Source organism: Cherax quadricarinatus, chromosome 48, assembly GCF_038502225.1.
Source record: "Cherax quadricarinatus isolate ZL_2023a chromosome 48, ASM3850222v1, whole genome shotgun sequence".
In the NCBI taxonomy this organism is placed as follows: domain Eukaryota; kingdom Metazoa; phylum Arthropoda; class Malacostraca; order Decapoda; family Parastacidae; genus Cherax; species Cherax quadricarinatus.
The window spans coordinates 4,362,170-4,382,169 of record NC_091339.1 but is presented as its reverse complement, the minus strand read 5'-3'; the positions used below and the strand labels follow the sequence as shown (position 1 = coordinate 4,382,169).

Below are 20,000 nucleotides of genomic sequence, written 5' to 3'. Positions count from 1 at the left end.
GACCCTCCGTCCCCCCTCTGTCTCCTGACGACCCTCCGTCCCCCCTCTGTCTCCTGACGACCCTCCGTCCCCCCTCTGTCTCCTGACGACCCTCCGTCCCCCCTCTGTCTCCTGACCACCCTCCGTCCCCCCTCTGTCTCCTGACGACCCTCCGTCCCCCCTCTGTCTCCTGACGACCCTCCGTCCCCCCCTGTCTCCTGACGACCCTCCGTCCCCCCTCTGTCTCCTGACGACCCTCCGTCCCCCCTCTGTCTCCTGACCACCCTCCGTCCCCCCTCTGTCTCCTGACGACCCTCCGTCCCCCCTCTGTCTCCTGACGACCCTCCGTCCCCCCTCTGGCTCCTGACGACCCTCCGTCCCCCCTCTGTCCTGACGACCCTCCGTCCCCCCTCTGTCTCCTGACGACCCTCCGTCCCCCCTCTGTCTCCTGACGACCCTCCGTCCTCCCTCTGTCTCCTGACGACCCTCCGTCCCCCCTCTGTCTCCTGACGACCCTCCGTCCCCCCCTGTCTCCTGACGACCCTCCGTCCCCCCTCTGTCTCCTGACGACCCTCCGTCCCCCCCTGTCTCCTGACGACCCTCCGTCCCCCCTCTGTCTCCTGACGACCCTCCGTCCCCCCCTGTCTCCTGACGACCCTCCGTCCCCCCCTGTCTCCTGACGACCCTCCGTCCCCCCTCTGTCTCCTGACGACCCTCCGTCCCCCCCTGTCTCCTGACGACCCTCCGTCCCCCCTCTGTCTCCTGACGACCCTCCGTCCCCCCCTGTCTCCTGACGACCCTCCGTCCCCCCTCTGTCTCCTGACGACCCTCCGTCCCCCCTCTGTCTCCTGACGACCCTCCGTCCCCCCTCTGTCTCCTGACGACCCTCCGTCCCCCCCTCTGTCTCCTGACGACCCTCCGTCCCCCCTCTGTCTCCTGACGACCCTCCGTCCCCCCCTGTCTCCTGACGACCCTCCGTCCCCCCTCTGTCTCCTGACGACCCTCCGTCCCCCCTCTGTCTCCTGACGACCCTCCGTCCCCCCTCTGTCTCCTGACGACCCTCCGTTCCCCCTCTGTCTCCTGACGACCCTCCGTCCCCCCCTGTCTCCTGACGACCCTCCGTCCCCCCCCTGTCTCCTGACGACCCTCCGGCCCCCCTCTGTCTCCTGACGACCCTCCGTCCCCCCTGTCTCCTGACGACCCTCCGTCCCCCCTCTGTCTCCTGACGACCCTACGTCCCCCCCCTGTCTCCTGACGACCCTCCGTCCCCCCCCTGTCTCCTGACGACCCTCCGTCCCCCCTCTGTCTCCTGACGACCCTCCGTCCCCGCTCTGTCTCCTGACGACCCTCCGTCCCCTCCCTGTCTCCTGACGACCCTCCGTCCCCCCTCTGTCTCCTGACGACCCTCCGTCCCCCCTCTGTCTCCTGACGACCCTCCGTCCCCTCTCTGTCTCCTGACGACCCTCCGTCCCCCCTCTGTCTCCTGACGACCCTCCGTCCCCCCTCTGTCTCCTGACGACCCTCCGTCCCCCCTCTGTCTCCTGACGACCCTCCGTCCCCCCGCTGGCTCCTGACGACCCTCCGTCCCCTCTCTGTCTCCTGACGACCCTCCGTCCCCCCTCTGTCTCCTGACCACCCTCCGTCCCCTCACTGTCTCCTGACGACCCTCCGTCCCCCCTCTGTCTCCTGACTACCCTCCGTCCCCCTCTGTCTCCTGACGACCCTCCGTCCCCTCTCTGTCTCCTGACGACCCTCCGTCCCCTCTCTGTCTCCTGACGACCCTCCCTCCCCCGTCTCCTGACGACCCTCCATCCCCCCTCTGTCTCCTGACGACCCTCCGTCCCCTCTCTGTCTCCTGACGACCCTCCGTCCCCCCTCTGTCTCCTGACGACCCTCCGTCCCCTCTCTGTCTCCTGACGACCCTCCGTCCCCTCTCTGTCTCCTGACGACCCTCCATCCCCCGTCTCCTGACGACCCTCCATCCCCCCTCTGTCTCCTGACGACCCTCCGTCCCCTCTCTGTCTCCTGACGACCCTCCGTCCCCCCTCTGTCTCCTCACGACCCTCCCTCCCCCCTCTGTCTCCTGACGACCCTCCATCCCCCTCTGTCTCCTGACGACCCTCCATCCCCCGTCTCCTAACGACCCTCCATCCCCCCTCTGTCTCCTGACGACCCTCCGTCCCCCCTCTGTCTCCTGACGACCCTCCGTCCCCCCTCTGTCTCCTGAAGACCCTCCATCCCCCCCTCTGTCTCCAGACGACCCTCCATCCCCCCTCTGTCTCCTGACGACCCTCCGTCCCCTCTCTGTCTCCTGACGACCCTCCGTCCCCTCTCTGTCTCCTGACGACCCTCCGTTCCCTCTCTGTCTCCTGACGACCCTCCCTCCCCCCCTCTGTCTCCAGACGACCCTCCATCCCCCCTCTGTCTCCTGACGACCCTCCGTCCCCTCTCTGTCTCCTGACGACCCTCCGTCCCCTCTCTGTCTCCTGACGACCCTCAATCCCCCGTCTCCTGACGACCCTCCTTCCCCCCTCTGTCTCCTGACGACCCTCCGTCCCCCCTCTGTCTCCTGACGACCCTCCATCCCCCTCTGTCTCCTGACGACCCTCCATCCCCCGTCTCCTAACGACCCTCCATCCCCCCTCGGTCTCCTGACGACCCTCCGTCCCCCCTCTGTCTCCTGACGACCCTCCGTCCCCCCTCTGTCTCCTGAAGACCCTCCATCCCCCCCTCTGTCTCCAGACGACCCTCCATACCCCCTCTGTCTCCTGACGACCCTCCGTCCCCTCTCTGTCTCCTGACGACCCTCCGTCCCCTCTCTGTCTCCTGACGACCCTCCGTTCCCTCTCTGTCTCCTGACGACCCTCCATCCCCTCTCTGTCTCCTAACGACCCTCCATCCCCTCTCTGTCTCCTGACGACCCTCCATCCCCTCTCTGTCTCCTGACCACCCTCCATCCCCTCTGTCTCCTGACGACCCTCCATCCCCTGTCTCCTGACGACCCTCCATCCCCTCTGTCTCCTGACGACCCTCCGTCCCTTCTCTGTCTCCTGACGACCCTCCGTCCCTTCTCTGTCTCCTGACGACCCTCCATCCCCTCTCTGTCTCCTGACGACCCTCCATCCCCTCTCTGTCTCCTGACGACCCTCCATCCCCTCTCTGTCTCCTTACGACCCTCAATCCCCTCTCTGTCTCCTGACGACCCTCCATTCCCTCTCTGTCTCCTGACGACCCTCCATCCCCTCTCTGTCTCCTGACGACCCTCCATCCCCTCTCTGTCTCCTGACGACCCTCCATCCCCTCTGTCTCCTGACGACCCTCCATTCCCTCTCTGTCTCCTGACGACCCTCCATCCCCTGTCTGTCTCCTGACGACCCTCCATCCCCTCTCTGTCTCCTGACGACCCTCCATCCCCTCTCTGTCTCCTGACGACCCTCCATCCCCTCTCTGTCTCCTGACGACCCTCCATCCCCTCTCTGTCTCCTGACGACCCTCCATCCCCTCTCTGTCTCCTGACGACCCTCCATCCCCTCTCTGTCTCCTAACGACCCTCCATCCCCTCTCTGTCTCCTGACGACCCTCCATCCCCTCTCTGTCTCCTGACGACCCTCCATCCCCTCTCTGTCTCCTGAAGACCCTCCATCCCCTCTCTGTCTCCTGACGACCCTCCATCCCCTCTCTGTCTCCTGACGACCATCCAGTCCCTGTCTCCTGACGACCCTCCATCCCCTCTCTGTCTCCTGACGACCCTCCATCCCCTCTCTGTCTCCTGACGACCCTCCATCCCCTCTCTGTCTCCTGACGACCCTCCATCCCCTCTCTGTCTCCTGACGACCCTCCATCCCCTCTCTGTCTCCTGACGACCCTCCATCCCCTCTCTGACTCCTGAAGACCCTCCATCCCATCTCTGACTCCTGACGACCCTCCATCCCCTCTCTGACTCCTGAAGACCCTCCATCCCCTCTCTGACTCCTGACGACCCTCCATCCCCTCTCTGTCTCCTGACGACCCTCCACCCCCACCCTCTCCTGACGACCCACCACCCCCTCCCTGCCCCCCTGACGGAGACTGCACCTCCTCCATCACATGCTGCAGTGAACTCTCTCTTTCACTGTCAGTCTAGTGAAGACTTAGTGAGGGTGACGGTGACTACCAGTGTGAGTGTACTGGTGTTCCTGGTGACTTGGACGGTGTCTTGAGTAGTGAACCTCGCGCTGTGTACCTCACCTACACTCCATCAACACATATACACTGGGTGTTGCTTAACCACTACACCCCTTCAACAGGTACGGTTAACTGGGTTTGAAGTCTATCGACTGCATATTATGTCACCTGTCACCAATAGTCAAGAATATTTTGATACTCTAAAATAGGGATTAAAGTTTCGGTGTATATACTACAGTGATACAAACCTCTCAGTGTATATGAAATAAGAGTTACATCTCAGCTACGGTGTTTTAATTACGTGTTTGATAATCCCATTTGTAGCTACAGTAACAGTGTTCCTGGTGTTCAGTTACCAGTGCTTGTAGCTACAGTAACAATGTTCCAGGTGTTCCGTTATCAGTGTTTGTAGCTACAGTAACAGTGTTCCTGGTGTTCAGTTACTAGTGCTTGTATCTACAGTAACAATGTTCCAGGTGTTCCGTTATCAGTGTTTGTAGCTACAGTAACAGTGTTCCTGGTGTTCAGTTACCAGTGCTTGTAGCTACAGTAACAATGTTCCAGGTGTTCCGTTAGCAGTGTTTGTAGCTACAGTAACAGTGTTCCTGGTGTTCAGTTACCAGTGCTTGTATCTACAGTAACAATGTTCCAGGTGTTCCGTTAGCAGTGTTTGTAGCTACAGTAACGATATTCCCGGTGTTCACTACTTGATCAGGAGTTACCCGGACTCTTGTCTTGTAGGTGGGAAGTACAGTGCCTGCACTCTGAAGGAGGACTGGGGGATGTTACAGTCCTGGAGGTGGGAAGTACAGTGCCTGCACTCTGAAGGAGGACTGGGGGATGTTACAGTCCTGGAGGTGGGAAGTACAGTGCCTGCACTCTGAAGGAGGGCTGAGGGATGTTACAGTCCTGGAGGTGGGAAGTACAGTGCCTGCTCTCTGAAGGAGGGCTGAGGGATGTTACAGTCCTGGAGGTGGGAAGTACAGTGCCTGCTCTCTGAAGGAGGACTGAGGGATGTTACAGTCCTGGAGGTGGAAGTACAGTGCCTGCTCTCTGAAGGAGGACTGAGGGATGTTACAGTCCTGGAGGTGGGAAGTACAGTGCCTGCTCTCTGAAGGAGGACTGAGGGATGTTACAGAACTGGAGGTGGGAAGTACAGTGCCTGCTCTCTGAAGGAGGGCTGAGGGATGTTACAGAACTGGAGGTGGGAAGTACAGTGCCTGCTCTCTGAAGGAGGGCTGAGGGATGTTACAGAACTGGAGGTGGGAAGTACAGTGCCTGCTCTCTGAAGGAGGGCTGAGGGATGTTACAGTCCTGGAGGTGGGAAGTACAGTGCCTGCACTCTGAAGGAGGACTGAGGAATGTTACAGTCCTGGAGGTGGGAAGTACAGTGCTTGCACTCTGAAGGAGGACTGAGGAATGTTACAGTCCTGGAGGTGGGAAGTACAGTGCCTGCTCTCTGAAGGAGGACTGAGGAATGTTACAGTCCTGGAGGTGGAAGTACAGTGCCTGCACTCTGAAGGAGGACTGAGGAATGTTACAGTCCTGGAGGTGGGAAGTACAGTGCCTGCACTCTGAAGGAGGACTGAGGAATGTTACAGTCCTGGAGGTGGGAAGTACAGTGCCTGCACTCTGAAGGAGGACTGAGGAATGTTACAGTCCTGGAGGTGGGAAGTACAGTGCCTGCACTCTGAAGGAGGACTGAGGAATGTTACAGTCCTGGAGGTGGGAAGTACAGTGCCTGCACTCTGAAGGAGGACTGAGGAATGTTACAGTCCTGGAGGTGGGAAGTACAGTGCCTGCACTCGGAAGGAGGACTGAGGAATGTTACAGTCCTGGAGGTGGAAGTACAGTGCCTGCACTCTGAAGGAGGACTGGGGGATGTTACAGTCCTGGAGGTGGGAAGTACAGTGCCTGCACTCGGAAGGAGGACTGAGGAATGTTACAGTCCTGGAGGTGGGAAGTACAGTGCCTGCACTCTGAAGGAGGACTGAGGAATGTTACAGTCCTGGAGGTGGGAAGTACAGTGCCTGCACTCTGAAGGAGGACTGAGGAATGTTACAGTCCTGGAGGTGGGAAGTACAGTGCCTGCACTCTGAAGGAGGACTGAGGAATGTTACAGTCCTGGAGGTGGGAAGTACAGTGCCTGCACTCTGAAGGAGGACTGAGGAATGTTACAGTCCTGGAGGTGGGAAGTACAGTGCCTGCACTCTGAAGGAGGACTGAGGAATGTTACAGTCCTGGAGGTGGGAAGTACAGTGCCTGCACTCTGAAGGAGGACTGAGGAATGTTACAGTCCTGGAGGTGGGAAGTACAGTGCCTGCACTCTGAAGGAGGACTGAGGAATGTTACAGTCCTGGAGGTGGGAAGTACAGTGCCTGCACTCTGAAGGAGGACTGAGGAATGTTACAGTCCTGGAGGTGGGAAGTACAGTGCCTGCACTCTGAAGGAGGACTGAGGAATGTTACAGTCCTGGAGGTGGGAAGTACAGTGCCTGCTCTCTGAAGGAGGACTGAGGAATGTTACAGTCCTGGAGGTGGGAAGTACAGTGCCTGCACTCTGAAGGAGGACTGAGGAATGTTACGGTCCAAAAGGTAATTCCCGCTGTTAATATCAGCACATGCCTGCCAAGACAGCTACTGAATGAGTGATAGTTAATGTATTTTTTCGGCCACTCTGTCATTTTCTACCATTTTTTTTTTCAATATGACAATTACAGTCATCCCATCATTACATGTTAGTAAATGTACACACATAAACTGCATGCTACTCAGTCAACATTTCTCAAACTGCCTAACGTGAGTGATGGGCAATACACTTTCCAGTGTCAAGTACCAATGTATGGATGCCAACCTGGAATGTCTGGAAAATTATACATTTGTATTTATATGTGAACAAGATATTAACCTTTGTTTAGGGAAAGCAAAACGACAACATTACTAACATTTGTTCAGTAAACATGTCAAAACACTCATAAAGCTTCAGTAATGTGAGAAGTGAGTCAGTTTCTTACCTAACAGTTTACTAAGCTGGTGAATTAAGCCATATTGGGATGAGGACAGGTAGGAAATGTGATCATGTGACTCCTGTGTTATTGAGAAAGGGTCACATGATCACATCGTCTACCCGTCCTCATCCCAACATGACATTCTTCAGGTCATCATGTCACTCACACCTCACTCTCCGCCTATATACACTGCCATTTTAACCTCTGTATGTTAGAAGTGATCAAGATCCCAGAACCAGAACTTTTTCTAATATGTCCTAGTGTTTGTTCACGTGACTTTCTAAACCAATTTGTCGGTATCTATTACCAGGTCATGGAGAGGTGTTACCAGGTCATGGAGAGGTGTTACCAGGTCATGGAGAGGTGTTACCAGGTCATGGAGAGGTGTTACCAGGTCATGGAGAGGTGTTACCAGGTCATGGAGAGGTGTTACCAGGTCATGGAGAGGTGTTACAAGGTCATGGAGAGGTGTTACCTTGTCATGGAGAGGTGTTACCAGGTCACGGAGAGGTGTTACAAGGTCACGGAGAGGTGTTACAAGGTCACGGAGAGGTGTTACCAGGTCATGGAGAGGTGTTACCAGGTCATGGAGAGGTGTTACCAGGTCATGGAGAGGTGTTACCAGGTCATGAAGAGGTGTTACCAGGTCATGGAGAGGTGTTACAAGGTCATGAAGAGGTGTTACCAGGTCATGGAGAGGTGTTACCAGGTCATGCAGAGGTGTTACCAGGTCATGGAGAGGTGTTACCAGGTCATGGAGAGGTGTTACCAGGTCATGGAGAGGTGTTACCAGGTCATGCAGAGGTGTTACCAGGTCATGGAGAAGTGTTACCAGATCATGGAGAGGTGTTACCAGGTCATGGAGAGGTGTTACCAGGTCATGGAGAGGTGTTACCAGGTCATGCAGAGGTGTTACCAGATCATGCAGAGGTGTTACCAAGTCATGGAGAGGTGATACCAGGTCATGGAGAGGTTACCAGATCATGCAGAGGTGTTACCAGGTCATGGAGAGGTGTTACCAGGTCATGGAGAGGTGTTACCAGATCATGCAGAGGTGTTACCAGGTCATGGAGAGGTGATACCAGGTCATGGAGAGGTTACCAGATCATGCAGAGGTGTTACCAGGTCATGGAGAGGTGTTATCACAATTGTTCCCGTAGCTGTGTTACTGACTCTCAGGGTTGCGAAATAAAGTCTCACAGACGTAGGGAATAAGGATACAAATGCAGTAGTATAATGCGATTCTTTTAATGAGGAGGTTCCGCCTACACAGCTGAGCTTGACCAGGTTGCAAACAATAAACCTGCAGACGGAGGATGAACCTAGTGAAAGTGTTGAGTTGAAGTGTTAAGTTAGGTTTTTTTAAGATAAGACTCTGGTTTTTCTGTTTGTATATTAATAAGGTTCAATTTGTGGGCGAAACGTCAGTAAAGAATCTTATTATACTGTATTTGTGTTGTATTTTACATGGTGATGATACTGTACGAGGATAAGAGGTGTCTCCGTGTACACGACATTCTCTACCTCACTTTGATCCGAAGGAATCAAGTGATGTTATAGTCTTGAATTTTATCTTCTATATAAGAAAGACAGTTCCTGAGGAAAATCCTGGTGGGCGAAACGTCTCCTCAATGAATGTCTGGACAGTCTCATGCGGGTCACACACACACACACACACACACACACACACACACACACACACACACACACACACACACTTGTCAGTACTAACTACAGTGTGTGACGACACTCATTTATTCAGTCCTTAGCCAACAGCAGGCAACTGCAACAAGTTATCCTGCAGAGTGAGATGCAACTCATGCATCAATGTATTTCTGATCCATGTAGTTACTGCCCGTGGATCACCTGCTGTCGCAAAGTACAACTGACAACACTCGCCTGTATACGTCAAGTGTTATCCTACGACGTCTGACAGGGATGTAATATTAAGATTATCACCTTCAGTGATGACTGTTATCAAACATGAAGATCATCATCACCAACATCAATGATGATTGTCATCAAACACATCAAAATAATCTCTTAAAATACCTGTCAGTTACTTTAACAATTACATATTTTACCGAGGTTTTGAAATAACGTAAGATGTTGATAACGATCGTAATGTTGACATCCAGACGGTCAATAACTTTCCAACTTGACGTTACACACCACAATGAGTCGTGTCCATCAACAATCTTGACAGTGAACAATATCCATACATATCAGCCAGAGAAAATTTTCTGAAGACGAGACTAACACATTACGCTCCTTACAAGAAGTCAAGTACACTTAACTCTTCTTGTAGTCACCTTAAATATAAACTGAATATGGCGATAATCATTCCAAGAATTATATTTTAGCACTAGTAAACTTGGCTATAATCATTCCAAGAATTATAACACCGGTGAACCTGACTGTTGCAACCCCTGAATGGGTTGCAATGATTATTATGTATATATATAATTATTACCTTTTCATTTAATTTTATATTGCTTATATTTGCGATAATAGCTAAATCGTAAATGTATTGCTTTATATTGTTATTTGACGTAGCTTCCTTTGTTAGGTAGGATGTAACCTATTATGTGCTCAGTTCAAGTCTTGATTGTCTAACTACTGTAATTATCGCTCCTTGCTCGTTTCTCTGCCGGCTTCTGAGCTGCAGTTGTCCACGGAGCTATCACGTGATTGAGGGGGGGGGGTGTCCTCACCTCGCCTAAAGTATTCAGTCTGCTCTAGACTCTCTTGGTGGTCGGACAGATTGTCTGTCTCATTATTCTTGTTAGTTCTGTAGAACTCTGTTCACAGAATATTGTATAGACTTAGTGATTTTCGACGTTGTACTGAGGTTGTGTCGCTTAGACACTCGAAACATCTCAGGTCCTGAGCTGTAACTTCTCACTTAACTTGTACTGGTTTCTGTGTATTATCACAGTCAGGGATTTTCTTATGCTGAACTTAGGTTCAGTAGTATGGGAGTTTTGTGACTTTTGTGGAGGATCTGCAGATGGTCCCTACATAGTGTCGTTATATTATCTCCTTATTCCTGATTCTGTGTCGCAGTTGCTTGTTGTATTGCTATTGGGCTTAGCATTCTTTTTTGTTCAAGCAGACTGTTCTGGTATTCACTGGAGATCTCTAAGCTTTTAGAATCGCGTTTTTTGTAACACTGACTATAATAATCGTTCTAAGAATTATAACACCGGTGAACCTGACTATAATAATCGTTCTAAGAATTATAACACCGGTGAACCTGACTATAATAATCGTTCTAAGAATTATAACACCAGTGAACCTGACTATAATAATCGTTCTAAGAATTATAACACCAGTGAACCTGACTATAATAATCGTTCTAAGAATTATAACACCGGTGAACCTGACTATAATAATCGTTCTAAGAATTATAACACCGGTGAACCTGACTATGATAATCGTTCTAAGAATTATAACACCAGTGAACCTGACTATAATAATCGTTCTAAGAATTATAACACCAGTGAACCTGACTATAATAATCGTTCTAAGAATTATAACACCAGTGAACCTGACTAAAATTATTCCAAAAATTATATTACAACAACAATTTCCGTAAACGTCTACAGGAAACTCTGCTTCTGAGAGTTGCTGGTCCTGCATGTGTCTGCAGTCTGTGCCCACATGTTGTCTTACTCTTGAGTTATGTTGCAAGGGTGACCAGAGAGTCTTCTGTGTTGCAAGGGGGACCAGAGAGTGTGTTGCAAGGGTGACCAGAGCTTCCTGTGTTGTAAGGGTAACCAGAGAGTCTCCTGTATTGCAAGGGGGACCAGAGAGTGTTGCAAGGGGACCAGAGAGTCTCCTGTGTTGTAAGGGTAACCAGAGAGTCTCCTGTATTGCAAGGGTGACCAGTGGGTCTCCTGTGCTGCAAGGGTGACCAGATCCTGCAGTCCAAAACCAGCAGACTAGCACCAGCAGACCAGCACCAGTAGATCAACACCAGCAGACCAGCACCAGCAGACCAGCACCAGCAGGCCAACACCAGGAGACCAGCACCAGCAGATCAACACCAGCAGACCAACAAACAAATCGTTTCACTTTCATCTGCTGTGTCATCACTACCTCTTTACGGACACACACACATGTATATAAGCGCGCGCGCGCACACACACACACACACACACACACACACACACACACACACACACACACACACACACACACACAGTGGAGACAGAAAAGACTCCGAGAAGTCAGAATAGGGGGGTACTTCAACAAGGAATATACCAACAAGTGTGGGATGAAACACACAACCGAGGAGGTGAAGAAGCTGCAAAGTGACCTTGATACCTCAAAGGCGGTGGGACCGGACATCTCTCCGTGGGTCCTTAGAGAGGGAGCAGAGGTGATGTATGTGCCACTAACAACAATTTTCAACACATCCAATGAAACTGGGAAACTACCTGACGTATGCAGGACGGCAAATGTAGTTCCCATTTTTTTTAAAAAAAAGAGAAAGAAAAGAGGCACTAAACTATAAACCAGTGTCACTGAGGTGTATAGTCATGGAGAAGATTATCAGGAGAGTGGTGGAGCAACTAGAACGGAACAAGCTTATAAATGACAACCAGCGCGGATTCATGGAAGAAAAACCCTGAGTGACAAACCTACTGGAGCTTTTATGACAATGTAACGGAAGACACAAGAGAGAGAGGTGGGTAGATTGCACTTTCTTGGACTGCAAGAAGGCCTTTGACACAGTTCCTCACAAGAGATTAGTGCAAAAACTAGAGGATCAGGCACACGTAACAAGAAAGGCATTGCAATGGAACAGAGAATATCTGACAGGGAGGCAACAACGAGTGATGGCACGTGACGAGGTGTCAGAGTGGGCGCCTGTGACGAGCGGGGTTCCACAGGGGTCAGTTCTAGGACCAGTGCTATTTTTGGTATATATGAATGACATGATGGGAGGGATAGACTCAGAAGTGTCCCTGCTTGCAGACGATGTGAAGTTAATGAGGAGAATTAAATCGGATGAGGATCAGGCAGTATGGAACCCTCAGTCAAACACGTCACGAAAGTGGAGAAAGTGCAAAAAATTGCAACACGATTAGTCCCGGAACTGAGGGGTCAGTCTTATGATGAGAGGTTAAGGGAACTCAACCTGATGACACTAGAGGATAGGAGGGATAGAGGGGACATTATAACAACGTATAAAATACTGAGAGGCATTGATAAGGTGGACAAGGATCGAATGTTTCAGAGATGGGATACAGAAACAAGGGGACATAATTGGAAGCTGAAAACCCAGATGAGTCATAGGGATGTTAGGAAGTATTTCTTTAGTCTTAGAGTTGTCATGAACTGGAATAATCTGGAGAGTGAAGTAGTGGAAGCAAGTTCTATAAATAGCTTTAAGAAGAGGTATGACAAATATCATGGAGCAGGGAGAGAGTGAATTAGTATCGACCAGTGAAGAGGCGGGGCCAGGAGCTATGAATCGACCCCTGCAACCACATATAGGTGAGTACACACCCATATATGCACATACACTCACACACAGTGAACGAAAACATTCAGATAATCGACCCGGAAGTTGCTGTATCGGGGTCAAACAAACCCGATAATATTCGCCCTTAAGCAGTAAGTAAGAAAGAATGACTTTCCCTCAGCTCCTCACCCTCAGGGGACAGGTAAGAGGTGTGTCGTTAAGACTTTCTTGTACACACTTTTTATACTGTAACGATTATACTGACGCTAGTGTGGCTTGTTGCTTGTTAGCGTGGCTTGTGTGGCTTGTTAGTGTGGCTTGTTGCTAGTTAGTGTGGCTTGTTGCTAGTGTGGCTTGTTGCTTGTTAGTGTGGCTTGTGGCTTGTTAGTGTGGCTTGTTAGTGTGGCTTGTTGCTAGTTAGTGTGGCTTGTGGCCTGTTAGTGTGGCTTGTTGCTTGTGTGGCTTGTTGCTTGTTAGTGTGGCTTGTTGCTTGTTAGTGTGGCTTGTTGCTTGTTAGTGTGGCTTGTTGCTTGTTAGTGTGGCTTGTTGCTTGTGTGGCTTGTTGCTTGTTAGTGTGGCTTGTTGCTTGTTAGTGTGGCTTGTTGCTTGTTAGTGTGGCTTGTTGCTTGTTAGTGTGGCTTGTGGCTTGTTAGTGTGGCTTGTTAGTGTGGCTTGTTGCTTGTTAGTGTGGCTTGTTGCTTGTTAGTGTGGCTTGTGGCTTGTTAGCGTGGCTTGTTGCTTGTTAGTGTGGCTTGTTGCTTGTGTGGCTTGTTGCTTGTTAGTGTGGCTTGCGGCTTGTGTGGCTTGTTGCTTGTTAGTGTGGCTTGTGGCTTGTTAGTGTGGCTTGTTGCTTGTTAGTGTGGCTTGTGGCTTGTTAGTGTGGCTTGTGGCTTGTTAGTGTGGCTTGTTGCTTGTTAGTGTGGCTTGTGGCTTGTTAGTGTGGCTTGTTGCTTGTTAGTGTGGCTTGTGGCTTGTTAGTGTGGCTTGTTGCTTGTTAGTGTGGCTTGTGGCTTGTTAGTGTGGCTTGTTGCTTGTTAGTGTGGCTTGTTGCTTGTTAGTGTGGCTTGTTGCTTGTTAGTGTGGCTTGTGGCTTGTTGCTTGTTAGTTAGTGGCTTGTGGCTTGTTAGTGTGGATTGTTGCTTGTTAGTGTGGCTTGTTGCTTGTTAGTGTGGCTTGTTGCTTGTTAGTGTGGCTTGTGGCGTGTTAGTGTGGCTTGTGGCTTGTGGCGTGTTAGTGTGGCTTGTGGCTTGTTGCTTGTTAGTGTGGCTTGTTGCTTGTTAGTGTGGCTTGTGGCTTGTAAGTGTGGCTTGTAAGTGTGGCTTGTTGCTTGTTAGTGTGGCTTTTGGCTTGTTAGTGTGGCTTGTGGCTTGTTAGTTTGGCTTGTTGCTTGTTAGTGTGGCTTGTTGCTTGTTAGTGTGGCTTGTCGCTTGTTGCTTGTTAGTGTGGCTTGTTGCTTGTTACTGTGGCTTGTTAGTGTGGCTTGTTGTTTGTTAGTGTGGCTTTTGGCTTGTTAGTGTGGCTTGTGGCTTGTTAGTTTGGCCTGTTGCTTGTTAGTGTGGCTTGTTGCTTGTTAGTGTGGCTTGTTGCTTGTTAGTGTGGCTTGTTGCTTGTTAGTTTGGCTTGTTGCTTGTTAGTGTGGCTTGTTGCTTGTTAGTGTGGCTTGTTGCTTGTTAGTGTGGCTTGTGGCTTATTAGTGTGGCTTGTTGCTTGTTAGTGTGGCTTGTGGCTTAGTGTGGCTTGTTGCTTGTTAGTGTGGCTTGTGTCTTGTTAGTGTGGCTTGTTGCTTGTTAGTGTGGCTTGTGTCTTGTTAGTGTGGCTTGTGTCTTGTTAGTGTGGCTTGTTGCTTGTTAGTGTGGCTTGTTGCTTGTTAGTGTGGCTTGTGGCTTATTAGTGTGGCTTGTTGCTTGTTAGTGTGGCTTGTGGCTTATTAGTGTGGCTTGTTGCTTGTTAGTGTGGCTTGTGTCTTGTTAGTGTGGCTTGTTGCTTGTTAGTGTGGCTTGTTAGAGTGGTCTGTTAGTGTGGCTTGTGGCTCGTTAGTGGCCTGTTAGTTTTGCTTGTAACCTGTTAGTGTGGGTTAACATTGATACTTTACCCATTACACAACATTACACAACATTACACAACATTACACAACATTACACAACATTATACAACATTACACAACATTACACAACATTACACAACATTAACGATGATCACAAACACAAGAGGTAACACAGAAAATAATAACGCGTCCAGGAAATTATTGCATGTGAAACAATACTCAATATTTCTACACTTAGACAACACTCAAGTCTAGAAGTGACCCATTATTTACAAGGTTCACACACTGACGACGATATAAAGAAATGAGCGAAATGTTAAAAGATCAATGAGAATAAACATTCAACAACCCACTAAACGAAAGTAGAGTGGAAGGTAAAGAATTTCTGTAATACCTTCTGTCTGACCTACAAATTATATATGACGTAAACACTAATCTCGTAGAATAAGTATAACAAAATAGAAAACATGGCCATTTATAGAGCAGCTGGCGTAGACTTGTGGCATTCCTTGTTCATAAAGAAGTGCAAAACACCACGAGCACGAGCACTCAGTGTACTCTAGATCCAACCGAACTCTCAGAAACCTTCAAGAGTGCAGATATAGCTCGTGTGTACAAGGGAGGCAGAAGAGCGCTGGCAACACACTACAGTCCTGTATCTCTAACATCACACGTTATCAATCCATACCAACATGGATGTACAGCCGGAAGATCATGCTTCTGACAGCTGCTGAACCATTATTACATCAAGATCACGGAAGCTTTGGAAGTAAATAAAAATGAAGACGTAGGCTACACAGAGTTTGTGAAGCAACATGGTAAATGTCGTCACGGAGTGACGGCACATAATCTGAGGTCAATGGACAAAAATCCTGGTCACAGCTTTATGTCATTATTTGCATATGATAAAAAATAAGTATGAAAATCATCTCGGTATAATACACTGAAAAATAGGAGAAGAATACCAGCAAAAATTTCCCGGGGGGTGTCAGAAAATAATGTGATATTCACTTATGATTTTCCAACTGCTCAGATATAGAAAAAAAACTGCATACAGAACACTGCATATAAAACACAGGAGGGCCACCTAACAGAACGAGAAGATAATGTGAAAAAACTGAGTGTAATAATGTCAGTAATCTATCATTTAGAGAACACAATAAAACAAATACTGCGAAAACTAGAAAAAAATGGTTGATAATGAGAGTTTTCAAAACAAGAGAAACAATGCCAGTGGTGACCCTATTCAAATAACCAGTGCTCTCGTGCCTAGAGTACTGTTCGGTGTTGACGACTCCGTTCAACACAGGAGCTGAAACAGATACAGAGATCATTTATGACATCACAGAGCCAATGAAGCATTTAATCTACTGAAAATGCCCGAAAGAAAAGAATATGTAATCTCTGGTATGGAGAATATATTATATAATATATAAGTGCAAAATGCTTGCGTGTCTGCTTCTGAACCTACACACTGCCATAACAACATGTTGGAGTGAGAGATATAACAGGAAATGTAAAATAAATCCAGTGAAAAAACAAAGGCGCCATGAGAACAATAAGAGAACACTGTATCAACATTCGTGGACTCAGACTATTCAACATCTTGCCAGAAGATATCAGAAACACTGTTGGGAAAGCTGTAGAAGTCTTCGAGAGGAAACGACAAGTATCTTCACCAGGTTAAAGATCAATCAGGCTGTGACTGATTTGTAGACCAGCGAACCACCAGCAGCAATCTGAGTGATCAGGCAAGCACCAGAAGAGCCTGGCCCAAGGCCGGGTTGAGGAACTAGATGGACTCTTGAAACCGGTCACAGGTATACCATACCTCCTCAAACACTATCCCTCCAACACTACACCCTCATCTCTAAATAAACATTGGCTTAAATCAACCTATAAGGACTCAGTGATAAGGACTCAGTGGTAAGGACTCAGTGGTAAGGACTCAGTAGGGACTTAGCAGTAGGGACTCAGTGGTAAGGAATCAGTGGTAAGGACTCAGTAGTAAGAACTCAGTGATAGGGACTCAGTGATAAGGGCTCAGTGGTAGGGACTCAGTGGTAGAGTACATCAAGTGGGGGATCCTTGCAGTCACCGAGGTAAACACTGAGGCTGCCACACATATGGTGTCCTCAGCCTTTATTAAACCTTAACATGGTGTTGCTGTGGTTTATTAAACCTTAACATGGTGTTGCTGTGGTTTATTAAACCTTAACATGGTTTATTAAACCTGTGTGTTGTTAAACCTCAGCAAGATATATAGATAACGGTAGGAGATACCAACACGATAGTAAAGAGAGAAATATGCAGTTATATGGAGCCTTTATTCAATGTTGACGTTTCGCCCACGCACTCCCCCCCCCCCGAGAATCTCTGAAATAAACCATACCACGGGCGGGATTGAACCCGCGGTCAGAGAGTCTCAAAACTCCAGACCGTCGCGTTAGCCACTGGACCAGTTAGCCACAATAAGATTCGTCCAACTAGATGTATTTCTACACCATAGGAAGGTTAGCATAGACACCACTGTGACCACAAATGGAAATGGAAGTTTTTACAGACGAATCTCCTGCTAGCGTGGCCGTGGACACAGTGGTGTCTATGCTAACCTTCCTATGGTGTAGAAATACACCTAGTTGGACGAATCTTATTGTGGCTAGCTGGTCCAGTGGTTAACGTGATGGTCTGGAGTTTTGAGACTCTCTGATCGCAGGTTCAAATCCCGCCCGTGGTATGGTTTGTTTGCAATCGTGTCTTTACGATTTCGTGAATCTCTGAAATAATCAGCGCCTCTCACAATACAGCAGGCACACCTATCTAAAACCTCAGACGGTTGTTTTGCACATTTCGCACATCCGAAACATCATACCGCATTCGAAACATCAGCATACAGAAGGGGGAAGGTCTCCTGCCTAGACCTGACAGCTCATCCCTTCCTCCCCGGTTACACGCTTTCCAAGTCATCAATTTGCCGTGCTGGGACATTGATGACTCGCTGGTCCTGAAGGTGTGTGTCTCCGCGACTCTCTCACTGAACCCCCGTCATGGGTTCCACTGCGCCTCCTCGGAAGCCTCTTCTTCACCCAGCATGATTCCCTCTACTAAGAGCTGTGGATTAAGACATGTGCAACATTGGGGAACTTTATGATGGAATGTTTCGCCTACACAGTAGGCTTCTTCAGTCAGATACAGATGCAACTGGTGTTGTAGTGAAATGAAGATGTAATCAGTCCATCAAACTTGGAGACAACGCATTTGAGGTGGTCAGTCCCTCAGACTGGAGACGAGTTCAGGTCCATGGTCCAGACCATGGAGCTGGACCACTACACCCCCACCACCATCTACACTTCCACTATCACCATTACATCAACCAGCACCTTCTATACTTCCACTAACACCACTACACCATCCAACACCATCTCCTACACTTGCACTAACACCACGATGCCTATACTAAGTGCGGTGCTGTCAGCAGTAATGAGCTTGAAGAATGCTTGTCCCTGCTGCTACAGTCTTCACCAACATACACTGACCTCTACAGTACGTCAGTGACAGTAGACAACTGGCCCAGAACCTCATCAACTCTGCCAGACCTGACGCCAGTGACAAGATATACACAGTCCTCCCCAACACCTTGATTGGCAAACACATCCCCGAGATCTTGAGTAAACTCAAGACAGCCACCACTGCCTCTAGTACAATCAACAGCATCACCAGACTAACACAATTAACATAACTACTGCAGCAGTGTACACAGTCTCAAGCAACACCTGTCATGAAGGGATGCAGGGAAACCAGCAGGCCGAACTTGAGTCCTGGAGGTGGGAAGTACAGTGTCTGCACTCTGAAGCTGGAGTGTGAATGTTGCAGTTTTATAACTGTAGTGTAGGAGCGCCTCTGGCAACACAGTGATGAAGTGAATGATGATGAAAGTGTTTCTTCTTTCTCGGTTCACTCTGCCTTGGTGCGGAACGACCGTTGTGTTAATTTAAAAAAAAAGAACGTTGATAACTGGACAAGCGCATCTCATACCACAACTAACAACTTTAACAACTAACAACTTTAACAACTAACAACTTTAACAACTAGTTAAGTCAACCTTTACGTACTTGACTATTTTTTCTTGTTTTCTTCCTTCTATTCAAGTTTATTTCATTCATAACTCGAGAACATCTCGTCCGATAACATTCAAATTTTGAACACTCGTTTACGGTGTGTGTGTGTGTGTGTGTGTGTGTGCGTGCGTGTGTGTGTGTGTGTGTGTGTGTGTGTGTGTGTGTGTGTGTGTGTGTGTGTGCGTGCGTGAGTGTGTGTGTGTGTGTGTGTGTGTCTCTGTGTGTGTGTGTGTCTGTGGGTGTGTGTGTGTGTGTGTCTGTGGGTGTCTGTGTGTGTGTGTGTGTGTGTGTGTGTGTGTGTGTGTGTGTGTGTGTGTGTGTGTACTCACCTATTTGTACTCACCTATTTGTGGTTGCAGGGGTCGATTCATAGCTCCTGGCCCCGCCTCTTCGCTGATTGCTACTAGGTCCTCTCTCTCCCTGCTCCATGAGCTTTATCATACCTCGCCTTAAAACTATGTATGGTTCCCGCCTCCACTACTTCACTTTCTAGGCTATTCCACGGCCTGACTACTCTATGACTGAAGAAATACTTCCTAACATCCCTTTGATTCATCTGAGTCTTCAACTTCCAATTGTGACCTCTTGTGTCTGTGTCCCATCTCTGGAACATCCCGTCTTTGTCCACCTTGTCTATTCCGCGCAGTATTTTATATGTCGTTATCATGTCTCCCCTGACCTTCCTGTCCTCCAGTGTCGTCAGGCCGATTTCCCTCAACCTTTCTTCGTAGGACAATCCCCGTAGCTCTGGGACTAGTCTTGTTGCAAACCTTTGGACTTTCTCTAATTTCTTGACGTGCTTGACCAGGTGTGGATTCCAAACTGGTGCTGCATACTCCAGTATGGGCCTGACGTAAATGGTATACAGAGTCTTGAACGAATCCTTACTGAGGTATCGGAACACTATCCGTAGGTTTGCCAGGCGCCCGTATGCTGCAGCAGTTATCTGATTGATGTGCGCCTCAGGAGATATGCTCGGTGTTATACTCACCCCCAGATCTTTTTCCTTGAGTGAGGTTTGCAGTCTTTGGCCATCTAAACTATATTGTGTCTGCGGTCTTCTTTACCCTTCCCCAATCTTCATGACTTTGCACTTGGCAGGGTTAAATTCAAGGAGCCAGTTGCTGGACCAGGCTTGTAGCCTGTCCAGGTCTCTTTGTAGTCCTGCCTGATCCTCATCCGATTTGATTATCTCATTAACTTCGCATCATCTGT

General features: G+C 49.2%; 2 protein-coding genes across 9 annotated transcripts in view; one reads left to right on the top strand and one right to left on the bottom strand.

Annotated features, from left to right (window-relative positions):
* LOC128696147 (protein lin-10) overlaps window positions 1–20,000 on the bottom strand; it is a 921,476-nt gene that overhangs the window by 371,803 nt on the left and 529,673 nt on the right. The gene's annotated exons all lie outside the window — the stretch shown is intronic.
* Window positions 4,119–20,000, top strand: part of LOC128696149 (uncharacterized) — an 81,350-nt gene continuing 65,468 nt past the window's right edge. Inside the window, exon 1 of the mRNA XM_053787293.2 lies at window positions 4,119–4,265. The gene's annotated coding sequence lies outside the window, so the exon portion shown is untranslated. The remainder of the gene's footprint in view (window positions 4,266–20,000) is intronic.